The sequence below is a fragment of the Rhinolophus sinicus genome, linkage group LG03 (assembly GCF_036562045.2).
Source record: "Rhinolophus sinicus isolate RSC01 linkage group LG03, ASM3656204v1, whole genome shotgun sequence".
In the NCBI taxonomy this organism is placed as follows: Eukaryota; Metazoa; Chordata; class Mammalia; order Chiroptera; family Rhinolophidae; genus Rhinolophus; species Rhinolophus sinicus.
Window position 1 is genome coordinate 20,885,223 of NC_133753.1, and position 25,043 is coordinate 20,910,265.

At 38.3% G+C, this 25,043-nt stretch overlaps 1 protein-coding gene and 1 pseudogene across 38 annotated transcripts in view; one reads left to right on the forward strand and one right to left on the reverse strand.

The window, feature by feature from the left end:
- Positions 1-25,043, reverse strand: part of NRXN3 (neurexin 3) — a 1,514,302-nt gene that overhangs the window by 1,043,091 nt on the left and 446,168 nt on the right. The gene's annotated exons all lie outside the window — the stretch shown is intronic.
- LOC141570448 (sorting nexin-2-like) overlaps positions 1-25,043 on the forward strand; it is a 49,732-nt pseudogene that overhangs the window by 22,905 nt on the left and 1,784 nt on the right.

The following is a 25,043-nucleotide window of genomic DNA, read 5'->3' on the forward strand; positions in this document are numbered from 1 at the left end:
GTTCAACTTGTGACACTCTATAAACAGGGCGCAGCTAATCTTCAGCCTAATCTCCTACCCTTCTCCCCATAAATTCCCCATGTTTTAGACACACTCAAATACTTGTTTATGAAAAAGAAGTATCGTGTTGCCCCGAAATAACACCGGGTCTTATATTAATTTTTCCTCCAAAAGACATTAATATTAGGGCTTATGTTGAGGGGATGTCATCCTGAAAAAATCATGCTAGGGCTTATTTTCTGGTTAGGTCTTATTTTGGGGGAAACACGGTACCATGAATTCTCCCACTTCTGTATTATTTCGATTGCACTGCTCTTTCAACGGAATATTTGTTCCCTATCTCTTCTCTCTTCTGTCTGGCAAAATCATGGCCAATTTTCAAATTTGCCTCAGGCCTTCTCAAGTAAAATATACTGTCCCTTCCCCTTGACTGACATAATATTTTTTAAAAAACTTGTATTTTAATTAAAACATACATGCAGAAAGAGGCACAAATCAAAAGTCAACAAGTCGAGTAATTTTCAGAGTGATCACTCTTATGTACTCAACACCTAGAACATCAAGAAATAAAACAATAACAGCACTTGAAGAGTCTCCCTCATGGCTCTCACTCAACTCGCTCTTTTTCAAAGATAATTGACTTACAACACCATAGGCTAGCATAGCCTGGTTTAAACTTCATATGAAAGGAAAACTATAACATATAATCTTCCGTATCTGGCTTCTTTTATTCAATATTATGTTTGTGAGATTTATTTATGTTGTACATAGTTCATTCATTTTTATTCTTGTATAACATTCCATTTTGTGAATATAACACAGTCTATTTACTTCCTCTATCGTATGGCCACTTGGGGGGGCTTCCAGTCTGGGACTATTTCAAATCGAGTGTTTATCAATATCTGTGTACACATTTTATGATGTGCATATGTATGTATTTCTGTTGGCATGTACCTACAAATGGATTTGCTAGATCATTGGGTATGCGTATATTATCAGCTTTAGTAGATAGTGTCAGAATATTTCCCGAAATACTTACCCCAATTTTCACAAAATTCTAGTGCCAATCCCAGTGTATGAGAGTTTCAGTGGTTTCTCATCTGCTCCAAAACTTGATTTTGTCAGTCTTTTTGATGTAGCCACATTAGTGAGTATGTAGTGGTATTATTAATACATTGCGTTTTAATTTACATGTATCTCACGACTCATGTAGTTGAGCCCCTTTTCACAGGTTCACTGATCGTTTGGACATACTCCTTCATGAAGTACTTGTTTAAGTCTCTCTTGTTCAATTTAAAAAATAACACTTTTCTAATTTATTTATAAGAGTTCTTAACATATTCTGAATCAGAGGTTGTTATGGCTTATCTATATTGCAAATATCTTCTCCCACACTGGAACTTACTTCTTATTTTGTTGATGGGGTCCTTTAATTTTCCTAAATATAATAGTTTCTTAATTTTTTATTTTACGGTTAGTACCTTTTGTACCCTGTTTAAAAATTTTGCCCATGAAGACATTTGTCTCAATTTTCTTCTAGATCCTTTATTGTTTTGCCTTCTACATTTAGATCGACACTTTACTTGGAGTTGTTTTATGTGTATGGTGAGAGGCAGAAGTCAATATCTATGTTTTTTTCCAAAAAGATATCCAGTTGATCAAGAACCATATATTGAAAAGACTACACTTTCCCTTCTGTTATGCAGAATCACCTTTAAGATAAAGCACGTGTCTGTACATGTGTGGTCAGTTCTGGACACTCTGTTCCTTTGGTCTAATTCTCTAGTTTAATGTCAATATCTTACTGTTTTCTTCAAATGTTCAGAATAATTCACCTGAGAATCCATATGGCCAGGAGTTCTCTTTGAAAGGAAGTTTTATTTACAAATTCAACTTCTTTGATTTCTTCTTCTGACAGTTTTCCTTATCAAAGCCTTTTTTTTTACCACCTCCCAGACAACTGAAGGTCCTTAGAACACTTCAACTCCAGTTACCCTCTTCTTGACTTTTCTATTTTTGTTATGGATTTTTTTAAATTTTACATATATTTCAAACTCCATCATATATTATCTTTTTTTTTTTTTTTTTTTTTTTTTTTTTTTTTTTTTGGCTTAAAACAGCACACATTTATTATCTGACAGTTCTGGATGTCAGAAGTCTAAAATGGATTGCACTGGACTAAAGTAACAGTGTTGGCAGGTTCTTCTGGGGGCTCTAAGGGAGAATCTGTTGTCTTACCTTTTCCAGCTTCTAGAAGCTGCCACATTGCTTGGGCGCATGGCCCCTTCCTCCATCTTCAAAGCCAACAGTATTGCATCTTCCAACCTCTCTTTTTATTATTACTTTTATACTATCAATAATTACACTTTCTATTGCTGTTTATTCCTTCTTTCATGTCCATGTTTCCATCTGAGAACATCTTCGTTTTGCCTAAAGAATGTCCTTTAGTATTTATTTTACAGAAAACACTCCAGGAATAAATTCTCCCATTTTTTTTGTTTGAAACTATCATTTTCCATTCTTCAAAGAATACTTTTATTGATTATACAATTCTACCACAGGGAGTAATTGTTTTCTTTTAGCATTTTGAAGATGTTATTGCATTATCTTCTTGCTTCCATCATGTTTCTTGAGAGGTCAACTTTAAATCTTATTGTTGCTTTTATGAAGGCACTGCATTTTTTCCTCTGGTTGCTTTTCAGAGTTTATTTCTGTGTTCTGTTTTCAGCAGTTTTACTGCTTTTTTATTTATTCTGCTTGCACTTCCTGAAAATGCTTAATCAGGGCTTGATATCTTTCTTCCATTTTGGAAAAGAAGTAAACATATCTTCAACTATTGTTTCTTCTCCATCCTTTCTCTCTAGTTCTCAGATCCTAAGTTAAAGTATTAACATATTAGATCCTTCACTGTTCTGCATAAGTCTTCTCTTCTTTTTTCTGATGTTTTCATTTTTCTTTTCTCCCCACTTTGTGTATTAGGTTGGTGCAAACGTAATTGCAGTTTTTGCATTTATTTTATTTTCTATTGATCTACCTTCTAGATAACAGTCCTCTCTTCAGCTCTGTCTTATGTTCTTAAATATGTAGTGAGTTTTCAGTTTTAGATATTGTATCTTCCATTCGACAACTTCCACCTCATACTTTTACACATCTCAGCCAAAATTCTCTATCTTGTCTTCTATTTTCTTGAGGATATTTATTACAGTTATCTTTAAGTTTGTTTCTGGTAACTCCAACATATGGCTCTTCTATATGTTTATTTCTAATGTCAATTTTTTCCCCTTAGGTTTTGGCACTTGATCTTATCTCCTGGTATACTTGGCAATATTTAATTAACTGCTAGACTCTGTATATAAAAACCTGAAAAAAAAATAATTTGAGGTTCTGCATAATCTACCATACTCCAGGAAGAAAACATTTTTGCTTCTGGCAGGTGTTTAGAACAGTGGTAGATCTTCTTAATCCATTCTGAAACTGAACTGATTCAAAGCTATGTTTCCATTTTTGTGGGAACTGGTCTAGTTGTGTTGGCTCTTTTTAGTCCTAGAGAGTACCTCTTCAGGGGTCACCCGGAGTATTTGTCAAGGTCCAGCCTCCTTGGATAGATCTGGACTCAATTTTTGTCTCCCCAGCTCCATGAGACAATTAAAAGTGCTGCTCAAATTCTCAGACTCTTTGATATCACTTCCTGCTTGGCTGCTTGAGGGAAAAAATATATGCGGACTTCTGGTCTCACCTCTTGTGCTTCCCTTCTCTTTTCTCAGGATCTTGGCCCTTCAAGTCCTCTCTGCCTTGGTAGATCTCTGTTGCCTTCAGACTGATCAATCTTATGCTTTGTTTAGATTTTCTAGTTGTTCTTGGTGGCAGGTCGCTCTGATACAAGCTTATGCATCATAACCAGAAATCTCACATAGTATTTTAAACATCTACATAATGCAGCACCTTTATTCTTCATCATGATTACTACAATTATTTTCAACCTATTTGCCAATATCTCTCACTGGTCTCTGGGCTTCTTGAAGGAAGGAACCATTTTATACCAATTTTATTACATCCATGGCTAGCATAGTGCTATCTGATACATAATAGGTATTTAATATACATTAACTATACTGAATTGAAGTGAACTAGAGAAAGATGCAATGAGAATAATACTAAGGGAAAATGTCCTTTCAGCTTTTTAAAAGTGTTTGAAGATGAATTAATTTTTTCTTATAAAAATTATTTACTTTATCATAGTTTTCAGCCTTTGCTTCATCCTCTCTATGTACTTGCATATTAACAATGCTCACTTCATGCTATGATTTCTTTCTTTGTGTTTCTGTGTGTCTATCTCCATCTTCTTCCTTTTCAACATTAAACATGAGACACGTTTATAATAAAAATTCTTATTGCAGTCAAAATATTTAGCACCTAATAGAAGAATACATGCATTGCATAGTAATCTTAGGTCATAGGTCAGACATTCGTAATGTTACTTTTCAAGTTAAATGTAAAAGCCCTAGAGATAAAGTATTTCTCTTTGGCTATAGGATATGATGTCCTTAAACACCACATTGTTCCAAAAGATAATGGAAACTAGATCTCATATCTCAACAAGAAGTGGGATACCTTCCATCTGATCATCATTTTTATCTCCAACACTTAGCAGAGTATCTGACATATAGAAAGAAGTACTTACTACATAGCTATTTGATAAATTAACCAATGAATGCTCAGAGGTGTATTCAAGCCCAATAAATTAATGATCTCAAAGTGTCCATCCTTGTCAAACTACTTCTTTAGGTTGTCTACGAAGTACTTTGGGTCTGTCAATTATGTTCGCGAATTCATCCTAGAAAAAGTGCTGCAGACCTCATTGCTGAATATCAATCACTATGGCCACATTTGAAGTACTCCCCTTGGGAAGCTATGCACCAACGCCAGTGCCTAGTCCACCCTTCAAAGCAATTTTGGACATTTTTCTGGAATGGCCATCAGGGCTGTAGTCATATTACACTTGATGTCCTGAATGTCATCAAACTGTCTTCCTTTCAATATTTCCTTTCTCTTCGGGTAAAGAAAGAAGTCACTGGGGGCCAGATCAGGTGAGTAGGGAGGGTGTTCTAATACAGTTATTTGTTTACTGGCTAAAAACTCCCTCACAGGCAGTGCCATGTGAGCTGGTGCATTGTCATGACGCAAGAGCCATGAATTGTTGGTGAAAAGTTCAGGTCGTCTAATTTTGTCACCCAGCCTTTTCATCACTTCCAAATAGTAAACTTGGTGAACTGTTTGTCCAGTTGGTACAGATTCATAATAAATAATCCTCTGATATCAAAAAAGGTTAGCAACATCATTGCAACAAGTTCACAAACTTAATTGTCAGTCCTTATACAAATTATAGGCCATTGTAGCGTCAAATTTCACTTCCTACTCAGAGAAGGAAAACTGATATCATTCTTGATAGAAAAACCTCAGAGTACTGATTGTGAAAAATTTAGTAGTTTTCTATACATTGGGACGCTATTAAAATTAATTGATCAAATTGGAATTAATTAATTAATTAATTAATTAAGGGCAGGGATTTTTTTTTATTTTTTTTTGCACAGCTGGGTTTTCACATTAAGCTATATAACCAAGTTTTGGTTTGTTTTTTGTCAATAACCAAAATAAATATTTTGTTTCAACTATTGTAGAAATATAAGAAAAACACTTAAGGGTCCACACTAATGAGAATCATAGATTAGGTCAACTACATGGTCCACCATGACTATCAGATGTAACTTTATGACTTTCTATGACAGTAACTGTTGGAAGCCATAGGCCCAAGGGACTCAAATGCTAATTACACATTTTGAATTCTAGAGAGAATACAAGGATTTCCATCAACAACCCAGAGAGGAAAGTCTAAAGTGGGTAGAAAATGAATATCTTGGTGAATAATTTTTTCTATAAAAACATCCTTTTATAACAGTTTTGGTGCCTTCACTTTCAATTATTCAGTAATCATATATGCTTTGGGGATTTGGTTGTGTTTTGCTTTATCTTCTAAATACAGGTATTCAGACTGTGATCTTCTCACATATCCTAACAGTTTTGAAAGACAGCACATGTGAGATATTGGGGTTGGGGTAATAAAATTTTGTAAGGACTGGAAGAACTACACCAATTTTAAGTGGAAAGGCAGCAAGTTTCTGCCAATTAACAAGAGACCAGCTCTAAACTGACAGCTGAAAGGGAGGCTCTCACTGGGGCTTAGCAGAATAAGAGGGAAATGAGGTAGGAAGCATGCAATTTATACACTGTTGATGTCTCTAGATTCTCAGTAGGAAAAAGGAACTTGAAATGAAAGAAGATTGTAAGTATAAATTTTACAGGGTAAATCTGGCTTATACTCTATTGAATTTATTTTACTATATGATGATTTACTGGCAATGCCAAATATTGTCAAGGATGCAAAAAAACAAGAACATTTACATACTGCTTGTGGGAGTGTAAATTTTTACACTGCTTTGGAAAGCAATGTTGCATTATTTGGTAAAGTTAACGATACACCCAGCTTACAACCCAGCAGGCAACTGAACTTCTAGGTATAAATTTATACCTAGGTATAGGTTTATACCAGTTTATACCTGGATAAACTCTGACCAGATGTGCATAAAAAACATACAGGAGTTTTCACTGTAACCTTAACCGTAATATTGAAAACTAGGAACTACATAAAAGTCCAGCCACACCAGAAGGGGCAAAATAAGTGAAACAAAGTATATTCCTACAATAAGACACTAAATGGCAGTTAACATGAATGGTTTAAATCTACATGAATCTATAGGTAAATCTGTAAAGTGTTATGCTTCACAAAGGTAAGTCGTACAAAGATATGTACAGTAAGATACCATTTACACAAATCTTAAACACTCAAATTATAGTATATATTGCTTAAGAACACATATAGTACAAATTTAAAACATGAACTAGAAAGCAACATAGCGACTCAAGGATAGTTATTTCCTCTGACACCAGAATCCTTTGCAACTCTACCACTATTAATCTATCTGAACTGGCATAAAAATGAAATTTATTTGCTCCTGTAATTTCCCCAGGGATAGCTCAAAGCTTCTCTTCTTACCTATCCTCAAGCTTTGAAATTGGTCTAGGGCAAAATTAACTCATCAATGATCCAATGGAGCTACTGGAGAAGGGTGGGAAGTTTTTAAAGGGACAATTTAATAAATGGAAATAAACCGGGTCAGTAACTCTCCTGGATCTCTGCATATAGCCTTCTTCTTGGGCCTCGCTTCCTTTGACTGTTTTCTGTATAATAGGCTCTCAGGAGAACCATCTCTTGGGTTTTTCTTTACATGAGACTTTTAGATTCTTCTTATCACTTCAGCTCTTCATGCTGGGACTGATATGATTCTCATTTGGGACATCTCTCTTGCATCCAATGCATAGAAGGCCACTGGTCAAGAAGGTGAGGTTCAGGGAAAAGAAATCCTGTCAATTCTGCCTCTCATCTAGGCCTTAAGGCGGTTCACAGAACAAGGAGACCAGACAGAGCTTCAAAGCTGCATTTGGACTGAGACATTCTATACAACGAATAAGTGCTTCTTCTGCCACCTATTTGGATACCACCTATTTGGATGCCACCTACTTGGATGCCACTCTGTTCATCATCCTATGCTGAATACTTGCTGTGTGGAGAACACACTGCTACCTCTGTATTCCTTCTCTGCCATGGTAATTCTGTAACAGTCTGTACTGTCCTTAAACAGAGAAAGGCTTACTCCTGTTTTGTAATGGAAAATTATGAAAATTGAGGGATGCTTTCTACGGATACATCCAGCCAACACACTGAATTTAGGATGAGACAGAAAGGACTACCTTTTTCCTGAGTCAAGTAAAACATTTGAATGCAACCTGGAAGATATAAAAGTCATTGGTGTAAAGCCGACAAGTCACCTGCCTCCCTAACCCGCTTTCCTCTGATAGTCTATAAATACCAGGCTGTTTTTACCCTGGGACCAATTACAGAACTTTCACCCACCACACACTACTAATGGATCAACACTAAAACCACAACTTATTTTACCCCAGCCACATAAACACAGTGTGGTAAGACACGTTGTTCCCTCACCAGAAACCTGGACATATGCCTTAGGCATGAAAGACTCTATTTTCCTTTATGAGCACTAATTATTCATTTGAAGAGACAACTGAAGTAATGCTTTTCCTATCCTTGAGATGCTGAGTCTCTCGGTGTTAATTCTGAATTTCACGTGTGCTGGGTGGGAATAGTGTTCATTAGTCGGGCTCCAGGGCTTCAGAAAGTTCCCCCAATTGTTTGTCGATAAATCAATCAGGGCCTACAAAAGTATTAGAAGTCCCTAAACACCAAACACCAACCTCCTTCTATGAACAAACAGATTTGAATGAGGCTTTCGACTATGTAAGACCAGCTGCTGCCTTGTTTTAATCTCAGGAAAACAGAATGTAATTTAAGAGACTCGTGGGGCCCTGAGATCCCGTCTGTTCTGAATCAGTCCTGACAGAGACATGAGGCCCAGGAGCCACCTCTGCCCCACTTTCTGGTTAAGAGTGTGGAATTAGGTCTGCAAACCCACTCATGACCTATGGACTCCCATGCGGCCACTGTCTGACACTCATTTTTGCTGTTACATAGACCGACTATAGTCCTGGCTTCTCTTGTATATGCTGCCATGTGCTCCACTCCCCTTGAAAGACCTGAGACAACTGTGGACCTTGATCTGCTTAGATCAGGCCTTCCCTGCTTTGAGTCCCAAGCCTTCCCTGGTGCTATGAACTAGATTTTGTGCAGCCCTCACCCCCAAATTCATGTTGAAGCCCTACCCTTCAGTGTGATGGCATTAGGCAGTGGGGCCTTTGGAAGGTAATTAATTCATGAGGGTGGCACCCTCTGATGGGGTTAGTGCCCTTTTAGAGGAGACACCAGAGAGATGGCCTCTCTCTTCACCTGGCGAGGACACAGCATGAAGGTCCAGACATCAATTCCTTGGGCACTGTGATTTTAGATTCCTCAGCCTACAGAATGGTGAGAAAGAAATGTCTATTGCATATGCCACCCAGACTACGGTATTTGATAGGAGCCTGGACTGACCAAGACGCCTAGGAATCAGAACATTTACCTTAGGATCCACACCTCTCATTTGACAGGTCTCTTGGAACCACAACACAGCTCTATCTGAAATCTACAACTTCCAAAGTACCATGCTCCTTGGTGTGTGACACCCCTTGGCATCAACCACAGCTTGAACCATTGCTTGGACAGCCCGGATGCCCCGTAAAATGAAATAAAATCAAAACACCACAAAAACAGCAAACAGCCTCTGCAGCATAACCAGCTCCGTCGGCCTTTGTGAGACATTCCAACGAGTGAGACCCACCCAGCCTTGATTCACTGACCCCACTCCTGGGGACCTTTGTCACTGCCAATGGCTAGTACATAGGTCTGTTAATTTATGACAGAAGACTTAGATTTCAAGTCACGGGCTTTAACCTGCAATAAATCCAAATTTGCATAAGGATAATGAGCATTCTACTACACTTTATGCCAATAAGCCCTAATGTGGTAATTATCCACTGAGCACATTTACTGATAAGCTGTTCATTAGAGAAAAACCTGACAACTAGAAGTGTTATCAGAGTCCACACTTTTTGCAAATCTCTTTCAGAAATACTTTTTGCCTATAGGGAAAAAAGCTGGCAAAAATCACAAAGCAGTCATTCTCGACATTATTTTCATGAAACTGCCAGGGTGATAAACCCTTAAAGGAGAGAATCCTGTTTTGTGGATTTCACTTTATTTTTCTCATATAAGCTTTCTCTTAACCTTAAATTTCTTTCATAAGAAACTGCTCTGGTGGAAGCATTGGCTACTTCTGTTTTGTTTGTCTACCTAAAGCCAGAATTAGCTCATTCATTCGCACAGGAAGCATAGTTTTCTGAATCACTGCTGTTATACTGGAGGGAGGAGCCCAGTGAGTATGGCCAGTAGCCACTGATGGTACATCAAACAGTTAGTCTGGTTTCTTACCAATGACTTTCACTCCCAGTCCTCCATGGTGGAGTTCGCACAACTCACTTTCTCTTGAACCTTGATATTCTTTGTTATTAGCACCGTTATTTGGAGGGTATCCATAAAGCACATGGTCCAACCTGCCTTGGTTGTACTAACCCAATGGCCAAATGTAATCAATTCACCATTGACTACGCACTTAATAAATGGTAGTCATGGTACCCTGGCCCAGGGGGGATACAAAGATAAATAAGACACAATCTGTCCTCAAGGAGCAAACAATATGTCGATGCCTCAAATCACCCCTTCGTTCTTCATCAGTTGAATTTGTTCTTCTGTTAAGAGTAATTCAGTTGAATTTTTCTAGAGAAGAACAGCCTATAGGCTGAGCTGGTAGGTGGCGATGATCCCAACAGAGGCAAGGCTCTCCCTTCCTTAAATTTGTTAGCACAGGTTGTTGTACCACTGATTCTGACATGTGATAATAGTATTTTGTTACATTTCTTCATGATTCAATTATTCAAGTGCTTTGTGTACATAAATCTTTTCTCATCAACAACATTCTCAGTTTCTGTAAATCCTTTGTGCAATCAATATATAAAATGATAAGATGGAAAGCTGCTTGAGAGCAAAAAATCCTGTCATATCACTGTTATTAAAAATGCATGGCAGTCAAGGAATGACTTGAATGAACTCAACCCAAGATGGACATTGTCTCCTAGGTTTTCTCTGGAGTCTTAAAGTTTCAAATCTATGAAGTTTGTGTCCCACTTGCTAATCACATAAAAATATCCCCACAGTTTTACTGTTCTATGACTGTGGCTTTTAAATTTTATTATAACAAATAGATGTTGAGTCCCTCAAGCCCACAATTTCAGTAAAATTTAATGATAGAGCTAATGAGTTAGGGGAAAGGAGAATATAACTATAAAACATGAATTATTAAAAGATTACATAAAGAAATACATTTTTCAAAAATTTACAACTCAAAATAAGCCTACAAAATATTTCTTCATAAGATTTCTTGTATGTACTCTATTTTAATGAATACATAAGAAAAGATTGGAATTCTCCCCTGGGATGCTGTTTCAACATTTATGTTTCTTATATCTTTAGCTTCTCTACTTGTACTAGATTTTATGCCTCTGAATTTCAAAATGAATAAGTCTCTCCGATTCAAAAGCAAAATAAAATTACCCATGACCTCTGAATTCTCCATTACAATGGCACTTTCAGCTCTCAACTTACAGGTGCTCTCCTTGGCACTGAGCCCTGCTGACTACACCACCCACCTGGAAACTTTCTATTTTCTTGGCTTCCATGATATCACTTTCTCTGATCTCTTCCTACCTTTCTCTTTCTTTTAAATCCACTCTTCTCTTAAATATTAGTGATTCTCAGGATGCTCTTTTTTAAATCCATTGTCCTATTTGCTGTGTTTTCTTACCTGATTCCTTAAATTCTAATTAATTTAATATAGTCCTCATGTCTACTTACAGGTACAGACACCTATTTGAACTTGACCCTGTGCTCCAGATGATATAAGCACCTCCAACACAATACATTCAAAACTAAACTGAGCATTTCCCCCATTAATCCTGCCTCTCCTCCAGTAGCTCCATATTCCATTAATGTTGCCCAAGCCAGAAACTTGTGACCTCTCTCTGCCCTTACCCATAATGTGCAATCAAGTCTTACTAATTGTTCCACCTTACTCTTCTCATTCCTAGTTTTACCCACCTGTAGAATAAAGTTCTGGCTCTGGTATGTATGTGTGTGTGTGTGTATATATATATATAGCATTTTGTTGCATTACCCAGCCACACTGAGCTCTGTTTCTACAAAATACTTATAAGAGTTCCTGACACGTAGTAAGCATTCACTACATGTTAGCTGCTATTACTATTACTACTGCCACCACCACTCCTACTTCTTTTGTTATTATTAGTTCCCTACCCTCACGATGCTATTTCACACTTTTTGTCTTTGCTGATGCTATTTCCTTTCCCTGAAATTGCTCCTTTTGTCTAACTCCACATTCTTAAAAAAGGAAAGAAAGAAAGAAAGAAAGAAAGAAAGAAAGAAAGAAAGAAAGAAAGAAAGAAAGAAAGAAAGAAAGAAAGAAAGAAAGAAAGAAAGAAAGAAAGTCTGCTCATACTCTTTCTCCTTCAAGAAACCATCTCTGATATCTCAGGTCAGGCAAAGTGCCCATATTTTGAGCTCCAGTGTAAATCTGTAAAAACTTTGATTATATAGCTTAACATATTGTAATATGTTATAATCAATTATCTAATTTTTTTCTGCCATTTCAACTAGAGCAGGGGTCAGCAAACTTAAGCTGAAGGGCCAAATCCAACCCACTGACTGCTCATGCAAATAAGTTTTATTGGAACACAGGCACACCCATTTGTTTACATATTATCTATAGTTGCAGTCATGCCACAGAGGCTGTTTGGTTGTTATGACACAGATCCTACAGCCTATGAAATCATACCCTCACTCTTTATTAACTGTTTACTGTCTGGTTCAGAATTTCTCAAACTAGGCACTATTGAGATTTGAGGTTAGATAATTTGTTGTTATAGAGGGGCTGTCCTATGCATTGTAGAGTGTATAGCAATAGCCTTGACCTCTACTCACTAAATGCCTGTAGCACTTCTACCCCGTAACTTCACTCTGCCTTTATTGCACTCCACCCACTCCCTCACTACAGTTTTAACAACCAAAAATGTCTACAGACATTGCCAAATGTTGCCTGGCGTCAAAATTGTCCCCAACTGAGAACAACTAACCTAGCCCTTCACAGAGTAAGTTGCCCACCCTGAACTATAAGGTCTTCCAAGGAAGGAAATGTGCCCAGTTCACTTTGTATTCTAAACACCGTGCCTGGAACATAACAGAAGCGCATTAAATCAATCACTTAAAGGTTATTAGAGGATTGTAAGACATTTGAAAGCAATTTAAAATTTATAAGAATTTTAGACTTGAAAGGGACATTGGTGATCATCAAGCTAATACCCAATATTACAACTAAGTTTTGTTTCCTATGGCATTTTAAACATCACCTATCAGAACTGTTACATTAAAAACAGGGCATATCATTTTTCTATAAAGAAAAATTATGCCATTTCTATAAAGAAAAATTATGCCATTAAAGATAAACATCACAATCTCATTTGATTACCAGAAATTTAAAAAATTTTAAATCACTGCATTCAGATTTCATACATATAGAGAGTCATTTCATTTAACCCTGAATGAGATTTTTTTACTGTCTTTAAAAAAGAAATTATTTTCATTTTGCAAATAGGATCATTTCAATTGGGGTCAAACTACAATATAGAGAAACAGCAACTTCCTTTCAGGCAACCAAGAAATTTATTCAGGAGATAGAAATCACTTTCCACTGTCTTTATTGAAATGATAATACACATAGTATTGTTGAAAGTACAAAACCCTCTCTGCCACAGAAGGATTATACACCTACCAGCAAAGCTAACAAATGAATGTAGGGCATTTTAAGGACCAAATAAATGACAGCAATAGGTAACATTTACTGAGCACTGACCATATGCCAGGATTACATCCTCTCATTTGATCCTCATAAAACCTCTACGAGGTGGGTACTATTAAGATATTCATTTTACAGAAGAAGAAACTGAGTTGTAGAGAAGCTAACTTGTCCACGGGCACATAAGTAGCAAGTGACAGATCCCAAATTTGAACCTGGTAGTCTGCCTCCAATATCTGAGCTCACACACACTAAACCACGTGAACTTGCTTGGAATTGAGAAATGAGAAATGCCACCATTAACGAGAGTGATCTGTCAAGCGGATAACAATGAGATGGGTAAGCATCAGATAACAAAGAGAAAGGGAGAAATTCTTGGCTGGGAGCACCCAATAAAGAAGTTTTAGAAGAACTCAAAGCCTATAATTAGAATAATATGAAACAGCCACTCTGGTTAAATATAGGGAGGAAACATGAGGAAGTCAGACAAAGTTGAAGCCAAACTACAGAAGGCCATGAGTGGGAGGATGGGGAAGACATGTCCTTATGGACACTGGATGTTTCTGAAAAACAGCACAAAGGGCAAGGTGGGGTAGAATACAGAATACAGACAAGGGCAGAGAGAATGGAGGTGGAAAGACTCATTATGATACCACAACAGGCGAGGCATGGGACAGAGGGAGAGGGGAGAGATAGGAATGGAGGGTCCAAAAAGAAGAGAAATGAGTGAGAACTATAACAAGGAAATTGACATTGGAATTTTGTGACTGCTTAATGAGGACAAAGAAGGGGAGTGACTGAGAAGGAAAGATCAAAGTTCACTCAGGTTTCTGACTTCAGTGAATGGGTGATAACAGTAGTGTCAGCTGTTCTAAACATACTGGACTATATTGAACCATGCCTTCTCCCACTGAGCACATTGCGTCACCTCTCTTCTAGAGAAGACATGGGCCATCCTATGTGAGTTTTCTCGTTATTCATTTCTCAAACCTCACTCCTTTCCTACCATCACTGGGAAAGAATGCAAAAGAAGCATTTCTTATCTTCCTGAGTTTAAGAAGCGACAGGTCAAGGGAAGAGTTTTATGTAAGGATAGAGAAGACTAGCACCTCTGTAGCCCACAAAGAAGAAACAAAGCAAGAGGCAGGAGTCAAACGTGCAAGAAGGAGTGGGAATAATTGAAGAGCAGACTCCAGGAGGTGACAGGAGAAAAGGAGAACAGGTGAACAGGTGAGCTTATACACATGAAGGACACGTTATCCTCTAGGATAAATGGAGAGAGAAAGGCAATCTAGACAGAAGGTAAACAGGCAAATGAAGTCCCTGAGGTAAAGGAAAGCTTGATACACTATATTGCTTCTCACTTGGACCTTTTAAGGAAAGCAGGATGTCAAATTACAGACACTTTGTTCCTCTCTCACTAACCCACAGCCACAATGATCTCCTGGCCATTTCTTGAACATGCCAAGCTTTTCTTTGTCTGGGGTCCTTTTTGTCCTTGCAGCTTCCTCTGATTGAAACGGCCTCTCCCAGATCTTTGTGTGATGATCCTTTTGTCCTTGGCCCCAGCTTAATTATCACCACCTCAGAGAGTCCTTCTGTTAATGGAGACCCAACCTCTTTGTCACACTCTATCCCACCATTCTCTCTTATTTCCTTCATACTGCTTATCCTTATTATAAGGTATTTTAATTAGTTGTTTATGCATTTACTATTAGTGTCCTTCAACCATAACGGGAATTCCATAGGCTCAGGGACTTTATACATCATCTCATTTACCACTTACTCCAATACTTAACACAGACCTTATATCAGAGTAGGCACTGCATGAATATTTACTGCACTCATAAATAAGGGAATGAGTGATGTGCTGGGGAGAAATTTAGATCAATAATTCTATTACTGATGTTCACAAATATTTATTCATTTATGGAAGAATATTTTCCACATGTTAATGCGCCAGAACGTATGTTTAACTCTAAAGGGAGTATTCAATCTATAGAAATACTAGTTCCCTACCTTGTAGAAGAAGCTCAGTCTGTGGGGGAAACAGATGAACACAGGTCATTAAAATACGGTGAAGTAAAGACTATAACAGCTATTATAATGCAGTGGAGTTAAGAGCTGAGGGCCATGAGAGCATATAATAAAGTACTCCTAATGTAAGCAAGGTAAAACAGGAAAACAATTCTACTGGAGTGCTGAGGGCAGATATGCCCCTTCAGAGGGTGAGGAGTAGCCATGAGGTGAAAAGATGGGAAGTATATATAAGTCCCCCAAGCAGTTTTTCATTGAAAGTAAAGCTAAGGTGTAAATTTAGAAGGAGACAGGACCAACGAAAGGATTCTGAGCATGTGTCTATCTGAGGAAATAGAAAAGAGGTGAAAAGAAGATCCGAAAAAGAGAAAAACTCTTTAAAGAGGATAAATCTCAAAAGAGTCAAAAAAGAATAGCAGTTACAATCAGAGAGGAGGAGGAAAGCACATCCTATAAGATAGGAGAAAAAAAGGTAGCAATTAGTATTGTTGGAGGTAAATCTAAAAATGGAGGGAGACAAGTCTAACAAGCATAAGCTGACTAGTTCTATTTTGTCCATGAAGCCTGGGACAGACAATCTGCCAATATTGGCTGGTGAGGGAGGGGCTGAGGGAGACGGAAGGAGGAGAATTGTATTGGTTGATCATTGGTGTGCAATATAGCCGCCCTGTGCTACATCTTCACTGATTTGTGAAGTGAAAAATTTGTCCTTATATCTCTCTTGAAATCTACACAGAAACTAGTTGTGACACACTGTCCACATGGGGACAGAGCACCAGGTTACAATAGCATCGTCACACGAATGGAATTGTCATTTCTGCATTTGCAATGAAAAAAAAAAAAAAAAAACATTAGCTAATTAATTAGCTCAATGATTACTTTATTCCTGTAGGTATATGTGTATAAGAGCGCCTCTTTTTTTGTCTGCTTTGAGGCATTCGGAGACACAAGAGATTTTGTCTCAGTGGGAATGTTGTGGTAGATTACATTTGCTGTAAATAAGTGACATTTTTAGAAAGTAATGAGTTCCACTGAATTTATCCTGAAGAGAAAAAGAAACATGCAGAGCTAAATAAGAGATTCCCAAAACCAGACTGAAAATTCATAATAAGCCTAAAAAGTAGTTGCTCCTCATTCTGGTTTTCTGAGTTACTGGAGGCAAATAGCTCCAACTTCACAGAAAATATTGGGCTGGAACGAACGTAAAGGTGTACTGCACATCTCAAGACCAAGGTGCCCCACCACTTGGCATTTATACCAAGAGGAGCTGCCTCCCACTCAGGTTCCATAAAGAAAATCATTGCTCCAGTAACAGGGTGAGCAATACCAATTTGCCCAGTCAAAGTGGGAAATCAAGCAAAAACTGCTTTCCTCTCAGAACAATCAATGGCAACGTGAAAGAAATAGGTCATTGTATCCAGTCTCCCAGCAGGACATTTCTGCCTGATTAAATGACCTCTCCAATGGAGTGAAGCATCTAATGGCAGTGAGAGACCATTCCATTTCCTAGAGTGGGTTTAACCACAGTATCACCAACTTTTTCCTGAGGAGCTTATGTCCTTTTCTTCTTCACCAAGTCTTTTGATTGAGTTGGCAGAGATAGCAGCAGGAGTTAAGATGGCAGCAGTCTTTACATCTCAGCTCCAACCCTTGCTAACTGTGTGACCCTGGGCAAGACACTCACTCTTTAAATCAGTAAGTTTGGTGTGAAGATTAAATTAGGTTATAGTACGAAGCACTTAGCATCATGTAGATACACACTTTGTAAACACTCACATTGTTAAGTGCCCTATAATTATTTGTCTTTATTGTTGCTATGATGATTATAATTGCTGTGGCTTTAATGGTTTTAGAGACGATGCCAATGAAGGTCGGAGGAAAGAGAAATAATTATGTGACTAATAGGTGATAGCAGTGGCTGGGAACCTCAAATCCTACCACAAGAGCAACCTTATAAGTCTCACTGGGACATATATAGTCAACTGGTTTGGAGATTAATCAGGAAAGTAAGTCTTCAACACAATGAACCTGGTCTAATCAATCAGCCTCATTCTTCCTTTTCAGGAGGCTAGTTCTCTGTAGAGCCATAGGATCTCATTTTGGAAGGAAACTGGAAAATCAAAACCGTCTACTCAGTTGATGCTATAATCTACTCTACAACCTCAGTGAAGTGGTTGCAACCGTATTTCCTCCAAAATAAGACCTAACCAGAAAATAAGCCCTAGCATGGTTTTTCAGGATGCTTATAATACCTTATAAGCCCTACCCCAAAAATAAGTCCCAGTTACGATCATCAGACAGACACATTTAGTACATCCATTGCAACGTACTAACACGACAGACATATTGAATTACAAAGTAATAATATTAATATAATTAAATATAAATAATATTATTGACACTAATACTTAAAATAAATAATATAAATTATAATTAAGTATTTGTAAATACCCAAGCAGGCACCTTTGGATGAGAGGTAAACGCCTATGTAAACAGATGAACTTGGGACTTATTGCCAAATGACCAATCAGAGTACAGACAAAATGCATGAATAACGTGTGCACTTGATAATGAACGGATGTGAGTGTGTCTAATATGAATCTTCATAATTCAATACATCGTGTGTTGTGACAGACGTACTTAATGCACTCGTGTTTTCTGAATTTTGGTGTCTGCAATTTTTCGTCACTTTTGTGTGGACCATCATTCTTAACTGTCATCATTTCTGTTGCCACTCTGTCTTGTAAGTCTTCAATTAACACTTGATTTAATGGTATATTTAAAGGGAATAATATTTTGACCCCCAGACAAGATGAGTGCAAAAAGAAACAGCTATTCTGTCAAGTACAAGAAAGGAATCTTTGAGGACTCCCGGGGCAAGAATCGTACGACTTTCTGCAAAGAGAAGTTTGATCTCCAAATGGTCCGAAAATGGCGAGCAGAGTACGATAACCTCAGTCAACAGGTGGATGAGGGAAATGCTAAGAAGTTCAAGTGTGGATCAGGTCGGCAACCATTATTTCCTGAGCTGGAAGACATCATCTGTGAATGGATTGCTGAGAGGAGAGCAAAGTCTTTGGTTGTGTGCAGGGCTGATATTCAAGCATTTGCCCTTGCAATGGCACCACAGTTAGAAATATCCCCAGAAGAATTCAAAGCATCACAACACTGGCTGGATGGCTTCCTTCAGCCATATGAACTGTCTCTAAGATCGACAACACTGTTCAAGGTGGAAGATACTGAAGTTATTAAACGTGCACTTGCATTCAAGTCCTTTGTTGATGGCATCGGCTTTTCTAAATACCAACTCTCCAACATGATTGCTATGGATGAAACTGCAGTGTTTATGGGCGAGGGATCTCAAATGACAATTGATCAGAGGGGTGCCTTGTCAATCTGCATTCCCTCCACTGGTTACGAAAGTGAACGTATTACCTGTATTTTGGCAATTCGTCTGGATGGAAAGAAAGCCCCACCTCTAATCATCACTAAAGGCAAGAAAGATAAGGTTGAACGTGTTTCAGGCATTTATGTTCTTGAAACTGAAAAAGCCTGGTGCACACAAGCAGTTATAAGGAAGTGGGTCAATTTAATGCAGCCACTTGTTTTGCGAGGTGGCCAAAGAGGTCTGCTAGTCTGGGATTCAGCCAGCACTCACGGTGCTAAAGATGTGAAGAACTTCCTTGCAGAGAGAAGAATAGATCAAATAATGATTCTCACAGGAATGACTGCCTATCTCCAGACTCTTGATATTGCAATAAACAAGCCACTCAAGGACGATTTGCACATGGAAATCAATGACTACATTGAAAATAGAATGCAGAGAAATCAACATAGAAACTTTGTGAAGCCTAGCCTACAAGAGGTCGTGACTTGGGTGAAGAATTCATGGGATAAAATTACTGATAGCTGTGTTACAGGCTACATGGACAAGAAGTGCTCATTTAAGGAGAACTGTATTGCTGGACATGAGAGATTGGGGCCAATGGTGCTACAGGAAATGGAGTAACAAGAAATTCAAGCTGGAATTCGGGGTTTGGAGAGTTACGATGATGTTCCAGAAGAAGATGACATGACTGTATTTGAATAAATGTAGATTTTTTTACATAAATAAATCAATAAATGTAGATTGTTGTACATGAAAAAATAAGACATCCCCTGAAAATAAACCCTAATCCATCTTTTGGAGCAAAAATTATTGTAAAATCCGGTCTTATTTTCAGGGAAATATGGTAACCTCTTCTTGATGCTTGAGTGATAGGGAATGCATTACATTGAAGGAAGCTTTGGACAGCTCTCATTGAAATGTGTTCCTTGTATTAAGTACCCAATTTCCACTCATTTGCCTTAGTTCTTCTTGAAGACAGATGAATCAGTTTAATCCTACTTCTACAGGATAGTCCTTTCATGTATGAACACAACGCTCAACCCCTGGGCTCAGGCATTTTTCTTCCTCATGTTAAATGTACCTAGATCTGCCAGTCAATAATTTTTATGTCAGACGCTTCAGTCTCTTTATCTTTTTCATAGCTCAGCTCTAAACATGTTGTAACTTATCAATTAGCCAGCTAACCTTTAAAAAGCTTCTCATTCACAACTGAATGAAAACACTCCCAGCTCGCACAGCCATATGGGCACGTGAAGACGACAGCCAAGAGGGAGTCTCCTCCACTGAGGGACGGGAAGCCCAACAACTTTGAGGAGCAGGAGGAGGAGGAAGATGGAGAGGACCTGTTCACCAGCATTGTCTCCTCACTAGAGGCAAGTTCATCATCTCCAGAACCATCTAGTCTTCTTACCGAAGATGTTAATGCAAACTCCAATAGTCCAAAACCTGAAGAAGTTGGGTTAGATTATGACAGAAAAAAATTTTTTTCAGAAGTCACAGGAGTTTCTCTGGACAGTCCAGAAGGGGACACTATCCTCTCCTCAGAATCTTCTCCTGTAGTCACAACTCTGACCCTTATTACACTCACTGCTCCCAAAATTACATCGAAGAATATGTCTGCTTCTGTGATCTTTGATAGGTCTACAGAGGAGATTGAAGAAGAAGCAAATGGAGATGTCTTTGATAAAGAAACTGGTGTACCAGATTCAGAGAAAATTGGTGATGGTGTGAATGCCTACATGGCATATAGAGTAACAACAAAGACTTCTCTTTCCATGTTCAGTAAGAGTGAATTTTCAGTTAAAAGATCTAATGACTTTCTCGGTTTGCATAGCAAGTTAGCAAGCATTTATATGTCAGTTACACTGTGCCACCAGCTGCAGAAGAGCATAGTAGGCAAGACCAAGGTCAAAGTGGGCAAAGAAGATTCATCATCCACTGAATTTGTAGAAAAACACAGAGCAGCTCTTGAAAGGTATCTTCCAAGAACAGTAAAGCGTCCAGATTTACTGCAGGACCCTGACTTAAGGCAGTTCTTGGAAAGTTCAGAGCTGCCGAGAACAGCTAATATCATGTTTCCCCGAAAATAACACCTACCCTGAAAATAAGCCCCAGTTAAGATCATCAGCCAGACGGATGCATTTAGTACGTTATGACAATGTTCCAGAAGAAAATGACATGACTGCATTTGAATAAATGTAGATTGTTGTACATGAAAATATAAGACATCCCTTGAAAATATGCCCTAATGCATCTTTTGGAGCAAAAATCAATATAAGACCCGGTCTTATTTTGGGGGCAATACGGTATAAGTAAGACCCAGCCTTCTTTTCGAGGAAACACGGGACGCAGGCTCTGAGTGGAGCAGGAACTCTGAGGATAGTGAACAAGGCTGCCGCCGCTGTCCACAAAATGGCCATCAAGATGAATGAACCGGGCGCATGACTTAAAGAAGAGCAGCAGCAATTTGAAAATGCGAATCAGCAACTTAGGAAACTTCATGCCAGTGCTGAAACCTTGGTCTGTCATAGAAAAGAGCTTTCAGCCAACACAGCTGCCTTTGCTAAAAGTGCTGCCATGATAGGTAATTCTGAGGATCACACTGCTTTATCTAGAGTTTTATCTTGGCTGGCAGAGGTTGAGGAGAAGATAGACCAGTTACATCAAGAACAAGATTTTGCTGACTTTTATATGTTTTCAGAACTACTTAGTGACTACATTCGTCTTACTGCTGCAGAGAAAGGTGTTTGACCATTCAATGAAGTGCTGGCAGAAATGGGAAGATGCTCAAATTAGTTTGCTCAAAAAACATGAAACTGAAGCAAAAATGATGGTTGCTAACAAATGAGATAAAATACAGCAATAAGACAGGGGGAGGCAAACGTGCAACAACGGGAAAGAAATTTTGAACAGATTTCTAAAATAATTTGAAAAGAAGTGGGAAGATTTAAGAAAGATCTGATCAATTTGGTTTTATGTAATAACATAAATAATATCAATAACATTTGCATAGTGCTTTACAGTTTACAAAGCACCTCCTTTCTTTAAAATCCCATGTGCTCCCATCATAACATGCTTGAAGTAGATATTATTGTCTAATGAAAAAACTGAGGCTAAGAGCAGTCAACTGATTTTCCGTAAGTCTTAGAACTGGTAATGAATAAATCTGGGTGAGATTCAAACCCTGAACTTGTGCTTCTAAAGCCAACCCTCTCCTCATCTTCCATGCTGACCCTAAAACTCTCACTTGATCTTTGTCAGCCATAGGATCCCACAGTATTCTTGATGCTAGGAAAAAGGGAATGTATAGGCCCAATGCCATAGGTCAATTTACCTGATTATGGACAGAGATAGTTTTCACCACCTGAGAAATCAGGAAGGTACCCAAACAAAAGTTTGGGGAGCAATGAGGTTGGGGAAAAAACAAAAAAGAAAGTATAATGATTGGAGACAGAAGAAGAGGACACACACACAAAAAACAGAAGAGAAATTAAGTGAAAGTATAAGAGAGAACAACAAAAAGCCATGAGACAGTGTAAAATAAAATGAGTATATTAAAAAATTTAAAAAGCAACAACAAACACATTATCCCAAAGCCCGCAGGTGCCAGCAATTCAAACAAACGTATAGCAATTAACAGAATTAACACAGCCTTAAATAGCTTGGCTCACCAGATGTGGACTCCTATCAGGGTTCTATAAAATGTAAAGTTATTACAGATTAAACCATTAATCATCTGTTCAGAGACTATCTCTGGCTGCAAAATCCCATTCGGTTTTAAATGGCTAATAATCACAAAGGGATGTGGAATATAATGTGCGTAATGACGTTCTTCTACCCAATCCTTTTTCCTTTAAATATGTGTTCTTCTCTGCCACTTCTCCACTTTTCCTTCTTCCATATTAGAGATGCCATGAGAAAAGACAGGTGAGCTAGACCAGTCTGTCCCAGAGGTCTCAGAAGCACTTGAACTTCTCCATAGAAAAATGAAGTGCCAAATGGAGAACCGACATCTCAAGGGAGAAGTAACAGATTGAGGAGAATGGAGGATGGTATAGAAAGAACCCAGTTAAACAACACAGAAGACCCCAACACATAGGAGGATATTGTGATGGGCTTGAGTAAGCTCCCTGGTCCTTGTGAGTCTGCTAGAAATACTGTCCATGCAACTCGGTCCTGACTTGTCTTTTCTCTACCATACTGTGCTTCATCCAACAATAATAGCTCAGTCAGGTCAAGGACAGAGGAAGGAAGAAAGGTATGTCTTGATAGGGAGGGTCATAGGAAACTGAAATGGGAGTCAGAAGGAAGTGCTTTTTTGTAGGAATTTTAAGATTCAGAGAAGTACTTTCCTGGCCCAATGCTAACATCAGTGGACCACCATTCCCAACCCACTCGTCAACCTCTAGGACAAAAATATACATCAGGGGAAAGTAGTAGATGGACTAACATCAGTCCTCAAGTCCTCAAGGAATTAAAGCCTGATGGACAAGAGGCCAACCTGAATGTCATTCTACTCCTTAAGATCTTTCTGTGGCTCCCCATTACCTAGAAAACGGAAGTCCAAGGGTATAGCATGAAATAAAGCTCTCTTTGACCGGGCCCCTCCGAACTTTATAGCTACATGTTTAGAACTCCTAATCCTATATTTTGTGCCCTGAAATTATCAAACTGTAGACTTCTCACCCAGACACCGTGATGTGTCCCATCTCCACGCCTTTGTGCATGCCGTCCCATCATCCTGAGGCCCCACTCCCTCCACTCTTCCCTGTTCACTTCTATTCATCTGCAAGCCTCACGCTGGGAACTGTTTCCTCCACAGTTTTCCTGAAACCCGGGATATGTTAAGTCGTCCTCCTCAGCAGCCCCATTGCACCCGTAAGTGCCTCTTTTTGTACACTAACTGCCTTTTGTTGGAATTATATTTGTGTGTCTGTCTTCTTCACTAAGTAAGAGGTCCTCTAAGGTAGGGACTGTACCTGATTCATCTTTGTATCTCATGACAGTCCTCGGCATACTGTGGCTTTTCAGTATGCATGTTAACCTAAATTCCAGATTTTAGAGCGCCACAAAGTTAGCACCTTCATTTATTCATTTATTCCAGGCATACTTGTTGAGTATATTATTTTATTCCGGGAACTCTTCTAGGTGCTGAGGAAACACCTGTGAACAGATGAGGCTTTTGTCCTCATGGAGCTCACATTTTAATTGAAAGAGATTGACAGTTGTCAAATAAAGAAATGTTGGAAGGCCACAGACTAGGTAATGACTGAGGGTGAGTGGGATGGGTTATCCCTATTTCAGCAAAGATGAGAGAATTTTAATAGAGTAAACCTCACAAAAAAAGTTGTTTTTCCCCCCATAGGCAGTGATTCCCTAATATGTAAAATATGGAGATATTCACACATGTAAATACATATTCACTTATGCTTATAATTATATTTATAAACTGTTTTATAAGATGTATCACGTAATCCTTAATAGTAAGCATAGAAAAACATCATTGTATGTTTCTGTATGGTTTCACTTTTGTGTACATTTTCATTTGTTCCTAAGAAGAACACAACAGAAGTTTTATTATCTCTATTATGGTTTAGGAAACTGAGACTCACATAAGATCAACGGCTTATTCTAGTCGATGGAGTCAGTGTTAAAGCTGGTATTTCCAACCAGATTTTCTGATCTTAAACCCAGTATTCTGTTCATTATACTATCATTCCTCCCTCAAAGTCTTTTCAATGCTGTTTTTCCTAGACGAAGTTCCTACCCATTTCTCTTAGCCTTGCTGAGCCTTTTTATATAATACTTCTCTCATATCCCAGAGCTGGGGATGGGGGGACAGTTCTGAAAGATTCAACTATTGCCTGGTCAAGATGTTCTTTAGTGATCCCAGAAAGTCACGTGGTCAACACTGTCTAAGAACATTTACCTAAGAGCTATATATTAATTTACAAACATGTGATTTCATTCAGCAAATATTTATTGAGAGCCCACTAGGTACCGTGAACTATTCTAGGAGCTGGGAACACAACAAAAACAAAAACAAAGCAGACATGTTAAAACATGAA